General features: G+C 43.7%; 1 long non-coding RNA gene across 2 annotated transcripts; it reads left to right on the top strand.

The window, feature by feature from the left end:
* Nucleotides 1-723: 723 nt before the first annotated feature.
* LOC138769154 (uncharacterized) lies at nucleotides 724-13716 on the top strand. 2 transcript variants are annotated; one of them, XR_011359216.1, is made up of 4 exons: nucleotides 724-766; nucleotides 1152-1211; nucleotides 8417-8474; nucleotides 13153-13716. It is a non-coding gene; the product is annotated as an uncharacterized lncRNA (long non-coding RNA). The 2 variants fall into 2 exon arrangements; XR_011359215.1 differs by lacking the exons at nucleotides 724-766; nucleotides 1152-1211 and adding an exon at nucleotides 2976-3025.
* The last annotated feature ends 921 nt before the right edge of the window (nucleotides 13717-14637 follow it).

Raw genomic sequence — 14637 nt, 5'->3', positions numbered from 1 at the left:
AATGCACAGGCAGACAGACCCTGACTGTTCTGCAACCCAGGCCTTTTATCTCCATATACGACCTTATGACCCTGCTCGACCCTACTTCTACCTATCACTGTGCTATCGCTGTGGAAGAGAGCCCCATCTTCTTTGATGTAGCCCCTTAACTGACCAATTACATCAGCCAATCACCTGCCCCCTGACCTCTGGGGAAAGTCTCTGCTTTCAAGCTGGAAAGATTTAGCCCCTACCCTGTTGCCTTTTGTCCCATGTTAACCCCTCTTAAGGACCAGAGGATTACCATGGTCACTGTATGGGGTAATATTGGTTTTTGTATGGGGTATTTTGTTCAGTAACAGTATGGAGAATATAAATATTCAGACACCAAGGGGGAGATTTATCAAACATGGTGTAAAGTGAAACTGGCTCAGTTGCCCCTAGCAACCAGTCAGATTCCACCTTTCATTCCTCACAGAGTCTTTGGAAAATGAAAGCTGGAATCTGATTGGTTGCTAGGGGCAACTGTGCCAGTTTCACTTTACACCATGTTTGATAAATCTCCCCCCATGTTTTTATGGTATGTGGTCATGGTCTCACAATACTATTTATCCCCTGTGCACTAGTGTTTGTTTTTGGTGGTCTAGGCAGATAAGGCATGTTGAACACTGGCACGGCCCTGCAAACAACTTCCCTTTTTAAAAAAAAAAAATCTTGTTGCATATGTGTATATATCAGTGAATCAGGGATATGCACATCAGAGGGGAGCCACTGCCAGACCTCCAATGTGAGTAGATACAGTCTTTTGTATGCTGGTCAAACCACTGTCTGCATGCATAGTAACCCCTATAGAGTGACTCACTAGTCGGCTCTGTATATGCTGGGACTTCATTACAAAGTTACCCTGTTTCCTATTACTGTTACCCCATTCTCTCCCTGCCTTATTGCCTTTTCTCCCTGAGGACTCCTGAACATGCAAGAAACGTGTCGAAGCCACAAGAAGGGCACATGCGTGGATGGTATACCAGGGAAAGACAAAGGGGTAGATAGGGGTCGTCCTTCTTAGGGCGAGTGCTCCATAGACCCTGTGCATGCAGGGGTAGTTCACTACATCTCCCCAATAGGGTATAATGGGGTTAATCTCTTCTTGTGCCCTTCTTGTATCCATCTAGTGGTGATGAGGACAGACCCTGCTAAAGTCTGATCACAGTCTCCATGAACACATCAGAGTGGTAAGAAATCATATCTGTGTTTGTAGTGACACATGTCATGTGACTCGTATATGGCGCTGCTATAGGGAGCTCTTAGATGCAACTGGCTCCTCTGTTGGTTTTATTTGTGCGATGTTTATGTGGGGGCTGTTATTTTAGCAAATTACATTAAAAGTGTTTTAATCGTGTACCTCCTACTGTGAATTCTAATTTGACTTTTGGTGGTGTACTTCTCGGGTTGGCTTACTTGTTCTGTGAAATGTATGTTCAACCACAGTTAAAAAAAACAAGCAAGCTAGTAGATTCCACCTAGGTGGTCCACTTGCGTCCACCGGCGCTACTCACTATAAATATATACAGTATATAATGGAAAGCTGTCCAAAAGCAGTACAAGTGTCACATATGAAGTCCACTCCTGGGCTAAAAACAACACTGGCTAACTCTGAAGCCTTGCCAATCCGTCTAATGCAGGCACTACAGGTCCCAGCTCGTCCTCTCCAGCATAAGATTCCATAAAACTGATCCTACCTGGGTAATTGGAGAAACAGTAAGAGAGCAGGTCCAGCACAGACGGTCCGCGGCAGGAGGAAACAGAATGCAAATCCATTGTATACAGTCTGGGATATTGGATGCAGTGGCAAAAGTGATAATCCTTTAGAACTTAAGTCCAGGAACAGGCAGTGTAGTGGATGGAGTGTGGGCACGCCCCGGCCGGCAGCGTGCACCACAAAAATTTCCGCCCGTGGATCTTAGTGACATCACAGAGACAAAGTAAGGAGCTCCCTGACGAAGGAAAACGAACCATTTTCTGAAACTAGTGGGAGTTTTTCTGGTCTACTACGGACTCCTTACTATGTCTCTGTGACGTCACTAAGATCTACGAGCGGAAATTTTTGTGGTGCACGCTGCCGGCCGGAGCGTGCCCACACTCCATCCACTACACTGCCTGTTCCTGGACTTAAGTTCTGAAGGATTATCACTTTTGCCACTGCATCCAATATCCCAGACTGTATACACTGGATTTGCATTCTGTTTCCTCCTGCCGCGGACCGTCTGTGCTGGACCTGCTCTCTTTCTGTTTGCTCCAATTACCCAGGTAGGATCAGTTTTATGGAATTTTATGCTGGAGAGGGCGAGCTGGGACCTGTAGTGCCTGTATTAGATGGATTGGCAAGGCTTCAGAGTTAGCCAGTGTTGTTTTTAGCCCAGGAGGGGACTCCATATGTGACACTTGTACTCCTTTTGGACAGCTTTCCATTATATATATATATATTTATAGTGAGTAGCGCCGGTGGACGCAAGTGGACCACCTAGGTGGAATCTACTAGCCTGCTTGTTTTTTGGTTTTATTATATGGATGACAGGTCCATTGATATCCCCGTGCAGCACCACTAATTGGGGTGTGGCGCATCTAGGACTGTCTCTGTGAAGGAGACAAATAAAATATTACCAAAACACTGCCATATTTTTGAAGGAAAACAATGTGTGAACAGGTGAAAAACAAAACAGCTGACACGATGCAGGACCAATTTAACTCATCAGCGCTGCGTCTGGTTCTCATTCCCCCTGCGCCTTGGGAAAACCCCTTTAATTAAGCAAGTCCAGAGAGAGACATGAGAGTAGAAATATCTTTTATATATTTGCTTTCTCATTTCCTGCCTTCGTCTTCTTTTGGTCTTCAACTATTCTACATAAACAAATTATTAAACTTTTCAAGAAAAAAAGAAAACAATGCAGACGTAACATTTCAGAAACGAAACTTAAATAGTTTAGAAACGTAATAAAAAGCAGCAAAGTGCAGAAAACTGCCTCATTCCTGCGTCCTCTGGCATCTGGTGAGTACATAGCAGCAGCTTTATGAGTTCATCTTACTTGGCTTACTTGTTTCTAAGTATGCAAAGCATGAGAAAAAAGTTTTTTTAACTTGGGGAGTACCTTACATAAAACAACTGTACATAACGCAGGGGTGTAAGGAGCCTCCAGCTCCCTGCACCACCGCTCTGAGCTCCCAGTGTGAGATCATGGCAGCAGTGATAGGAGATTAGCTTCCTCCATCTCACACTACTGCACTGGATTCCAGGACCATCTAGCCTGCATAAATAAGTATAACATTGTGTGTCCCCTGCTGACAAGCCCCAGACATAAGATACAGTGCAGCCAGCCACAGTCCACCCAGGCTCCTAAGGGCTGATCAGCATGAGGACCCCACAGGTGGAGCCCAGTCAGCTCCAGTCTGGTAACAAGTGTTTCCTCTAACTTCCTTCCTGGCTGCTTCAGGCAGAAGCTGACTTTTTAGCTACCTGGTTTGTCCATTCCCTCTTTTATTTACTGCACTTGCTTGTCTCACCATTGTAAAGCAGAAGCAGGCTGTAATAGACCTGGTATATGGGCTGGTCAGATGTGGATGACAGGAGGCAGCTCTGGGACATGTTACATACAGTACAATGGTTTAGTGACCCTGCTCTTCCTTCTATCTGATCAGGCTGCAGTCAGTGCCCTCTGTTGACAATAATCCTGATCCTGCACTGACCAGAGCATGGAGCTCACAGGGAATAAATCTCTGCATGTAAACACCTCATAGGGCAGATATTACAAGCTCCCATGGGTGCAGTGCAGGCATCTCATCATATCACTGTAAATACTTTCACAAAATGCTTCCACTGTTAGGGCTCGTTCACATGGAGTAAAAATGGTGGAATCCCGCAGTGGATCCCCCCCCCCACCGTGGAATCCCGTCTGCCTCAGTGTCACACAGTGTCTCTGTGACATGACTCGCATGCCTCTGCTTCGGTTGCTCCCCACTCAAAAAACTGACATGTCAATTCTATAAGCAGAGGCAAGCGAGCCATCCCATAGAGACACTAAGGCAGGAATTCTGCTGCTTTTACTCAGTGTGAACATACCTTTAACATAGCTTACTATGAGTCCTGGGAATCACTGTGACATCATTGTGTGCACTTTGAAAACAGTGCATTTGATGGATACCCACATTATTACAGAGAACATGTTGTAAAGTTCCTCCAGCTCCTGTACATGGAGACACAACTAAGGGCTTATTCCTATGTTCCATACTTTATAGACGCTACAAACAGGAAAGCCCTGCAGATGCTGCGCGACTGTGTCATTACAGTGCCGAGTAGATTCAAACAGTTTCTCTGCTCCCGGCATGATATTGATACATCATGCCAGGCGAGGAAAATGTCCACTACAGGGCTTCCCCGTCTGTAGCATCCCTAAAATATGGGATTTGGGAATAAGCCCTAACAGCTCTAGAGCTGCAGTACAGATCAGTACAATGAGTTGTAAGGAAACTTGTGGACTGTTACTTGATGGTAAAAGTTTAGTCAGTAACACTTTATAACTGGGGTTTCAAACTTGCAGCCCTCCAGTTGTTGCAATGCAATAATTTCAATCATGTTTGGACAGCCAAAGCTCTGCTTTGTACTACAGACTAGAATCTATATAATTATTTTACTCCACCTTCCCCCATATCCCTCACTGAAATTATTAAAGGGGTTGTCTGGGAAAAATTTATACTTACCTGTCCTACCGGATTGTGGGCCTGCCACTCTGCACTTACAATGACGTCCTGCTCCCACTGGAGATGACCACTCAGCATAAACTTTAAACTGAGTGACTGTTTCCTATGGGAGCACAACGTCATTGGATGTTCTGAAAACTCCAGGACTCAGTTGCAAGAGGGAATGTGCAGCATGGCCAGGTATTCATTTTTCATGGACAACCTCTTTAAAGGGAACCTGTCACTCCCCGTGCCGGTATGAAGGCCGCCCGACCCCCCGCTAGAGCCCCGGGTACGTACCCCATCTCGCCTATGCAGCGTGCACGCAGGGCTTCCAGCAAGGATATATCGGTCCCGGGACCGGCTTCAGGAGCGGAACCTGTCGAGATTGGGTAAGTATCGGGGGCTCTAGCGGGGGGGTCGGGTGGCCTTCACCCCGGCACCCCAGCTTTTATTATACCAATATAAAATATAAAATATTTATTTCACAAACATTTTATTAAAGGGCCTCCAGGCAGCCTCTTAAGGACATAGGACGTATGCGTACGTCATATGTCCTCACTTGCACTTCAAAGCGGGGCCGCGCGGCGGCCCCGCTTTGAAGTGCCGCGATCCCGGGTGCTGCGAGTAGACCGGGACCGCTGCTATTAGCGGGCACGGTCTGATCGCCGTGCCCGCTAATTAGCTAATCGGAGACAGCTGTCAAAGTTGACAGCTGCCTCCGATTACCGGAGGCAACGTTTCCCTGGGGTCTAGTGGGGGAGATCGCTCCTCCGGGACCTTGTCCCGGAGGAGCGATCTCCGTTACTGATGCCGGCCGGGGACGCGTCCAAGATGGCGCCGTCCTCGGCTCGGCACTTGTTCGTTTTCGGCTGCAGCAGCCGAAAGCAAACGAGTGCCGATCTCATGGATCTCTGCAGCATATCTATGCTGCAGAGATCTCAATGAGAGATCCAAGTGTATATACTAGAAGTCCCCCAGGGGGAATAACCCTAACCCCAGGGAGGAATAACCCTAACCCCAGGGGGGCTTCTAGTATATGTGTAAAAAAAAAAAAAAAGTGTTGTTAATAGTAAAAAGCCCCCTCCCCTAATAAAAGTCTGAATCACCCCCCTTTTCCCAGGTTTTAAATAAAAGTAAACAAATAAATAAATAAATAAACATGTTTGCTATTGCCGCGTGCGTAATCGCCCGAACTATTAATTAATCACATTCCTGATCTCGTACGGTAAACGGCGTCAGCGCAAAAAAATCCCAAAGTGCAAAATTGCGCATTTTTGGTCGCATCAAATCCAGAAAAAATGTAATATAAAGCGATCAAAAAGTCGTATATGCGCAATCAAGGTACCGATAGAAAGATCACATCATGGCGCAAAAAATAACACCTCGCACAGCCCCATAGACCAAAGGATAAAAGCGCTATAAGCCTGGGAATGGAGCGATTTTAAGGAACGTATATTGGTTAACAACGGTTTGAATTTTTTACAGGCCATCAGATACAATATAAGTTATACATGTTATATATCGTTTTAATCGTAACGACTTGAGGAACATGCATAACAAGTCAGTTTTACCCCAGGGCGAATGGCGTAAAAACACATTTCCCCCAAATAAAAGAAATGCGTTTTTTTTTTTTCAATTTCACCACACTTTGAATTTTTTTCTGGTTTTGCAGTGTACTTTATGCAAAAATTCAGCCTGTAATTGCAAAGTACAATTAGTGACGCAAAAAATAAGGGCTCATGTGGGTCTCTAGGGGGAAAAATGCAAGTGCTATGACCTTTTAAACACAAGGAGGAAAAACCGAAAACGTAAAAACGAAAATGGGCCATGTCCTTAAAGGGTTAAAAAAAACAAAAAACCTCCAAACAATGTAAGGTTTCCCCCTTACACGCTTAATGCAGTTTCAGGCTATGTTCACATTTAGTATAACACCAACCGTTCTGTGACCCGAAGATCACAGCACCCGTATTCAAATTTACCGCTGCACACAATAAAGCGTGCGGCCAGAGCCGCATGCTCCATTGCATAAACTGACAGGTTCTCTGCGGCCGCTATTCAATGAATATCGGCCGCAGAAAACTGACATGTCAGTTTTTCTTGCGGCCGGGTGGAATCTCGGCCAGGGCATATACTATGTGCATACACTCCGGCCGGGATTCCATTCATTACAATAGAACGTGTGTTTTGAATAAATCACGGCCATTGCTGCAATTTGCAACAACAGCCGTGATTTATACAAAGCATACGTTGTGTGAACATGGCCTTATAGTCTTGTTCCTCTGAGGCTGGCTTAAAGAAGTTGTCTAGTGAAAATCTTTTTCTTCCAAATCAACTGATTTTATAAAGGTATATAGATTTGTAATTTACTTCTATTTAAAAAATCTCAAGTCTTCCCATACTTATCAGCTGCTGTATGTCATGCAGGAAATTATGTTTTATTTTCAGTCTGAATCCCCACAGAACCCCTCGTGCTCTAGACAGTTCCTGTCTGGGCCAGAGTGTCAGCAGAGAGCACTGTCAGACTGAAAATAAAACACTTCCTGCATGACATACATCAGCTGATTAGTATGGGAAGACTTGATATTTTTTAATAGAAGTAAATTACAAATTTATATAAATTTCTCACACCAGTTGATTTGAAAGAAAGATTTTCGCTGGACAACCACTTTAACACTGCCTTAAAATCCTGTAAAAACGGAAATAAAAACATCACAGCGTTTTGTTTTGTTTTTCAAAAATGCCAGCGGCCAGATGTTAGCTGGAAGTCAATCGAAGTTCATTTTTTGACTTACGCACATGGCGTTTTTTGGGGTGGCGTTTTTCACTCCTCCTTGGCGTTTTCGAGCCTCTGTGGCAGTTTTGTCAAAATGCAGCATTATCAAGGTGTGGCGATTTTCTCCCATAGAATGGAAGTTTCTGCTTCACTAAAAAACGCCATATCATATCTTTACTACGTTTTTTTAGTGTCGCTTTTCAGATGCCACTTACAGACTGGCACATAAGGCATTAAGTGAGGATGCATCGCATCCACACTTAACCTGTTGGGTGCCAGACTGAACAATGTGGACCCCAATGTGGACCCCATGGCATCCAGACTTAACCCTCTGGGGGCCAGATTGATCTCACACTGTACCCATCCCAGCACAGATGGGGGTTAAATGCCCCCCTTCCTTGCTGGGATGGTTGCAGTGCTGGGGGAGGAAGGGGAGTGTTTATACCCACCACAGATGTCTTCATTCTTCGCCAGAGCACTTCTAGCTTAGTGTGCTGGGCTCTGGCTCCTCAAAGATGTCATCTGACAATCAGTGATTGAGCCAGACATCGATGCAGCCACTGAATGGCTGAGATGACGCTGCACAAGTGTCATCTCAGCCAATCAGGGGCTGCCGCAAAGTCCTGGCTTAGCCGCTGACTCAAAGAAGACAAGGAGAAGACCAGAATAGAGCACATTCTGGCCCAGAGAGGGTTCATTTAAGCCCCTGAGGACCAGACTGTAACCCCCTGGACCCCCTCTCACCCCCTGCAGACCACAGTCTGGCCCACAGGTGGTGAAAGTTTAGTTCTTCCCTCCAGCCCAGAAAACTCTGTGTGCCAGGGCTGGTGCCCTCTCCAGCAAGAAAGGGGTCACCTAACCATTTTCTTTCTGTGGCGGATGCATTTACTGAGATACAGTGCAATTATCTTCTTATTTAATGTATTTTAGCTCCTGAATAACGAAAGTTATTGCTGAGGTGACGATCATCATTACCACAGAACACAAGGTAATTTACCATAAAGAGTTACATATTATTCATGTACTTTACTATGCTAAATGCCTGAAAAATAAATAAATCATTGTAATGAGGTGATATAACACAGAAATCTACCAAGGAAGTTTTAGACCTTCTTTTTTTACCAGAAAAATCGCCCGCCCAAACACTATTTTATTTGGTGCTTTATGTATTTTCAAGTAATTTTTTTTCCTTCTTTTTTTTTCTTCTATTTTATCACATTTGTCAGTTGTGTTTTTTTTCTGTTGCATTTTTCCTGTTACAAGCCATAAATGTTTTGATCATGTGGTTCATGGATTTAATATGGAAAACACACACACAAAACCCAGACAAAAATAAAACACACATTTACAAATATTTTAAAAATGCCACAAAATTGGTGAAAAAAACACCACACCTATGTTGAGGATGTCGTGATTTCATATATGGCAAAAATATGGCACTGACCTTCAAAACATATAGAGATTTTTAAATTCCCTAGTGCTATGCAAGGAACAGTCTTGCATAGCATAAATGTCTAACCTGTGTGATTCTCCAGAGGAGCTGGATCTGTCATGCTTTCTTGTGCAAGTTCCTTTATAAAATCATTCGTGGGCCATACACTACACGGGCGCTGCACTCAATGTTATACTGTGCGTGGCAGTAGCGTGGGTTGGGTTAACCGCCAGTGATGCCCCTGGTAGTCCTAAAGAAAACCAAAAAGAGTCTGCCAAACAGTTATTAGTTTGCAATCAAAAATCCAAAAAAATCCAAAGAAAAATTGCAAAAACCATACCAAAGTAGAGAAAAATATATAGTTATTTATTAAACAGATTTTAGTACGTAATACAATCATAGGATAAAATACATAGATGTATACTACCGGAGATGGGGACAGATATCAGTGGGGTGTGCTATAATAACCAATTTAAATAACAGTAATAAATGCAATAAATAAAAAAAAAAATAGAAAAGAGGGTGCTCAGGTGATGTTAGCGCCCTCAAGGGGTCACCAAGTATATGGCACTTAATAAAGATTATAATGAATGACCTCCTATGCTGCCTGGGAAAGCTTTGTAGGCAATGTTACAATATATAAGGTGGAAGTAATTACTGTCCACTGAATGTCCTACACAGTCAAGCTCAGAGATTAAGTCCAACGGAAGAACAAAAAAAAAGCCAATATACAAGACAAAGAAAAAGAGGTGAACGCGAACTACCACATTGATATCTTACTCTTCTCCAGCGCCAACAGCCCGACTCATATTTCGCTCACTTCATCAGGAGCTAGCTCTTTCTATTTCTTTTTTTTTTTTTAAATTATGTATTGCATTTATTACTTTTATTTAAATTAGTTATCATAACATAATACCCCAATGATATATGTTCCCATATCTGGTAGTATACCTCTGTGTATTTTATCCTATGATTGTATTATGTACTAAAATCTATTTTTAGCAATTTTTCTTTGGATTTTTTCCCCCTGGTAGTCCTGGGTAGTCTCCCAGTGATGTCCTTGGAAGTCCTAATTAACCCCCAGTTATGTCCCTGGCAGTCCTAATTAACCCCCAGTTATGTCCCTGGCAGTCCTAATTAACCCCCAGTGATGTCCCTGGCAGTCCTAATTAACCCCCAGTTATGTCCCTGGCAGTCCTAATTAACCCCCAGTTATGTCCCTGGCAGTCCTAATTAACCCCCAGTTATGTCCCTGGCAGTCCTAATTAACCCCCAGTTATGTCCCTGGCAGTCCTAATTAACCCCCAGTTATGTCTCTGGAAGTCCTAGTTAACCCCCAGTGAAGTCCCTGGTAGTCTAATTAACCCCCAGTGATGTGCCTGGTAGTTTAGGTAACCCCAGTATCAGGTCCCCAGTGTATTACACACCCCAGTATCAGGTCCTCAGTATATTACACACCCCAGTATCTGGTCCCCAGTGTATTACACACCCCAGTTTCAGGTTTCCAATATATTACACGACTCGCCTCAGAACAGCAAATAGGCTGTGGCCCAGAGATAGAACTCGACTAATTGTATATATTGATAATGTGTGCCCATTTGATGCCGCTCCTTGTGCTCCATCATCATACTACTACCCCCTTCATCCTCCTGCCCCACCATCATTATACTACTACCCCTTCATCATCTTCCTGCCCCTACATCATCATACTACTACCCCCTTTATCCTTCTGCTCCTTTATCATCATATTACTACCCCCTTCATCCTCCTGCTCCTCCATCATCATCATCATCATACTACTACCCTTTCATCCTCCTGCTCCTCCATCATTATACTACTACCCCCTTTATCATCCTCCTGCCCCTTCATAATCATACAACTACCCCTTCATCTGTAATTAAAACAAAAAAAGCTATACTGTGCTCACCTGTATGGTTACCTCTGCTCTTCATAAGTGAGGTCACTTGCGCCGCTTGCCAGGAGGAGAGAGCAGCCCCTTGTGGCTTGAGGCAGATACTGCCTGCAACTGCAATAAATACTGTCACAGTGGGAGCTTATGGTTCCCTGATGTGTAAGTACACTGTCAGCTATTAGCAGTCATTCGTGCTTATAACTAAAGGTGTAGGTTTTTTTTTTCCTTTTCGCCAGCCAGGGGGGGGGGGGGGGTGTGTGTGTGGGTAGTATGGCATTATGTATGTGTCGGATTTTGCTATGACATGGTTGTTTTGTATGTAGATCTGTGGAACTCCCTGCGTGGTGAACTTCTTTTTGTAAATTTCTTTTTTAACAGAAAATAAAAATAAACTAAAAAAAAAAAAAAAGTGTAGGGGGTGGCAGGGGGTGCAGCTTCCTGGGACATACCTGGGACATGGATTTGCCAGGACTGTTTGCTCTAAATCGAGATAGTCCCAGTAAAACCGGGACTGTTGGCAACTATGCCTAGATAAAGCATGCTGTTTGACATGGCTTTGTTTACTTTTTGCTGATTGGTGTCTCCCACTGTAACCACACCTCTTCATTTACTGTAAAGAGGCCATCAGTAAATGAGCAGTACGCCATTACCGGTGCCTGTGCAGTTATATATACCTCATGTCTGTAGCATCATATTAGAACAGCACAGCATGGAGGTTATATTTATTGAGTGGTAAGTGGGAGTCCAAACAACATACGTCCTTTTTTTTTTATGGAGTGCTTTGGTACTATCTCCACCAGATAGATACATAAGAGAAACAGATTGCTGAACTCAGGGAGAACAGCAAAATGACAACACTGCCGGCTGCTAATTAAAGCGCTCAATGCAGTGAAGTCCTAGGTGCATTGCCCCCTGGGAAACATGAGTATGCAAAAGAGGAGTCCGTGGAGCCTCATTGAAGAGTCTCAAAACACAGGACTAGCCAGATATCCCTCCGGGAAGGACCCAGCCAAGTGGCAGCTCCTGTTAGGAAACCACCAAATCCACCATATTAAGTGGCCCTATAAGTCAGTGTAATGACAAGGGATAAATCAAGGCTAGGTAACCATCCACAGACAGCTGTTTCAATGAGGCTCCACGGACTCCTCTTTTGCATACTCATGTTTCCCAGGGGGCAATGCACCTAGGACTTCACTGCATTGAGCGCTTTAATTAGCAGCCGGCAGTGTTGTCATTTTGCTGTTCTCCCTGAGTTCAGCAATCTGTTTCTCTTATGGCTCTACTAGGCATTGCTCCCACCTAGCCAGAATCCTGCTCCACACTGATGAGGGGCAACACCCCGAAACAGCTGTCTGTGGATGGTTACCTAGCCTTGATTTATCCCTTGTCATTACACTGACTTATAGGGCCACTTAATATGGTGGATTTGGTGGTTTCCTAACAGGAGCTGCCCCTTGGCTGGGTCCTTCCCGGAGGGATATCTGGCTAGTCCTGTGTTTTGAGACTCTTCAATGAGGCTCCACGGACTCCTCCACACCAGATAGATAGATAGATAGATAGATAAACATGGAAAGTCACCGCAGCACTCCAAATGAAATTCAAAGTAACATGTTTTTTTATTTCACCCAGGCAAAGAGCTCTTAAATAAAGAAAACATATTACTTTGAATTTTGAGTGCTGTATTTATCTCTTCAAACTAGATAGTTAGATAGATAGATAGATAGATAGATAGATAGATAAATAGGAGATAGCCACAATGTTGTCAACTATCACTGTCATTATAACTTTTCAAAATCTGAATCAACAGTAGTAAGTTTGCAATTTACATTCACGATAACTGTGCGTAGATTCTGAAAAAAAGTGATTAAACACAGGAAGTTTCCGTCATCTGCACATAGAAAAGACATCAGTCATGTGATTGATGGACGCATTGAGGCGTGACTCTCTGTACTGGCTGAGACTTCACAAGTTTATTGTCTTTTTTTCAAGACTAAAAAGCTGCCTTCAGGAGACTGGATCTGGATTTCAGATAAGTACAGCATGATAACAAAAAAAAAAATTAAATTGCAAATATGTTTTATATTACATCTACTGTTGATTTAGATTTTGTAAGTTATAACGCCAGTGACACTTTAAAGAGTGCTGAGCAGTATGACCTAATACAGCAATATTCGCTCTGGGGTGGGGTGTTATGAAGGGTGGGGGGGGTTGTGATATTTTATGTGGGCTGGATGTGACAGTGCTGCTTTTTAGTCCCAGTTCTTACCTGTTATATTGGTTAATGCTGCTTGCCACTCACTATATTATCTCTCTTAATTATAGCAATCATGGCACTCGCTGAAGATATCTGGGCAGAGGAGCGTTCATATGGATTTCATGCGGAGGTTCTCAGTGCTGGTTTACAGCCTGAGGAGAGGAAGATCTATATAATGTACCATGGCACCACAGCTGAAGCCGCTTTAAATATAATTCGAAATGGATTTATGCAGTCTAAAGATGGAATGCTGGGAAGAGGGGTTTATGTATCCAGGGACAAAGACAAAGCTCTGAGATACCCACTGGGTGATAAAACACATCAGGTTGTCCTGAAGCTCAGAGTGAATGTGGGAAAAGTTGCGGTGATTACTCCCCAAACCCGTCATCTTCAAAAGTCATGGCATGATTATGGCTACGATACCGCCTGGGTGCCACCTAATTGTGGAATGGTTGAAAGCAGGTTGGAAGAAGACTGTGTTTGGGATCCCAAAAGAATCAAGGTGGTGGGCATTGAATATATGTCAATATTGGCAGCTTGGTGGCTTCCTGCCCAATTGTCAGGATAAAATATACCACAAAATGTTTTTTTTTTCCTGCCAGGGAAATAAATGATGATTTTACTAGACATCACATGTGTTTATAATTTATCTTTCTTAAATGGGAAGTCCCTCTTATTACTTACAACCTTCCTTTGGTGGTAACCCTGCTCCTAATTATGGGCAAGATCCTGGCGGTGGCCATCTGAGAAAATTATAAATTGAAGTAAATTTAATTTAAAAGAGAATTTAAATTTAACTGTAAAACTGCAGCACATGACTGATCCAAAGTGCAAAGTGCAAACTATGGCTTTCTGCAGTATGAAGAATGGCTAGGAGGGCATCAGTGAGGAGACAGATGATGCGATGGGGTGATGCAGGGTCCTAGACCTCCGATGGACTGAAGCCTTTGAGAGTCTGGAGGAAGAGGTAGTGAACAAGCAGCCCCAGCAACCGAGTGGCCTGTAAGCAGTTGATACTCTGGTACAGGCCACCACACCCAGCTCAGAGGAGCTCACGATCTCATCATGAAGTTGCAATAAACAGGAAACAGCGGACTGCGGGGGTCCCGGTCGCTGTATCGGACCGCCGGAGGTCTCTTACCTTCCTCCGTGCGGTCCGATCGGCTTTCTGCTCATTGAGTCTGCCACAGGCAGGTTCAATGAGCAGAACGCCTATAACACTGATCAATGCTATGCCTATGGCTAAGCAGTGTATGCAATCTAATGATTTCATGTAAAAGTCCCTCAGGGGGACTCAAAATGTGAAAGAAAAGTAAAAATGTTTTTACAAATACCCCTCCCCCCCTTCCCCAATAAAAGTTAAAATCACCCCCCCCTTTCACATTATATAAATAAAACATATAAAATAAAACAAACATATAATATACCTTAGTGTGCGTAATTGCCCGATCTATTTAAATATAACAATCGTCATTGCGAACAGCGTAAACGAATATGGTATTAATAAAAACTAGAGATCTTGGCGCAAAAAATGACACCTCATACAGCCCTGT

The sequence above is a fragment of the Dendropsophus ebraccatus genome, chromosome 12, assembly GCF_027789765.1.
Source record: "Dendropsophus ebraccatus isolate aDenEbr1 chromosome 12, aDenEbr1.pat, whole genome shotgun sequence".
Taxonomy (NCBI): domain Eukaryota; kingdom Metazoa; phylum Chordata; class Amphibia; order Anura; family Hylidae; genus Dendropsophus; species Dendropsophus ebraccatus.
This window is presented reverse-complemented; position numbering and strand designations above follow the sequence as displayed.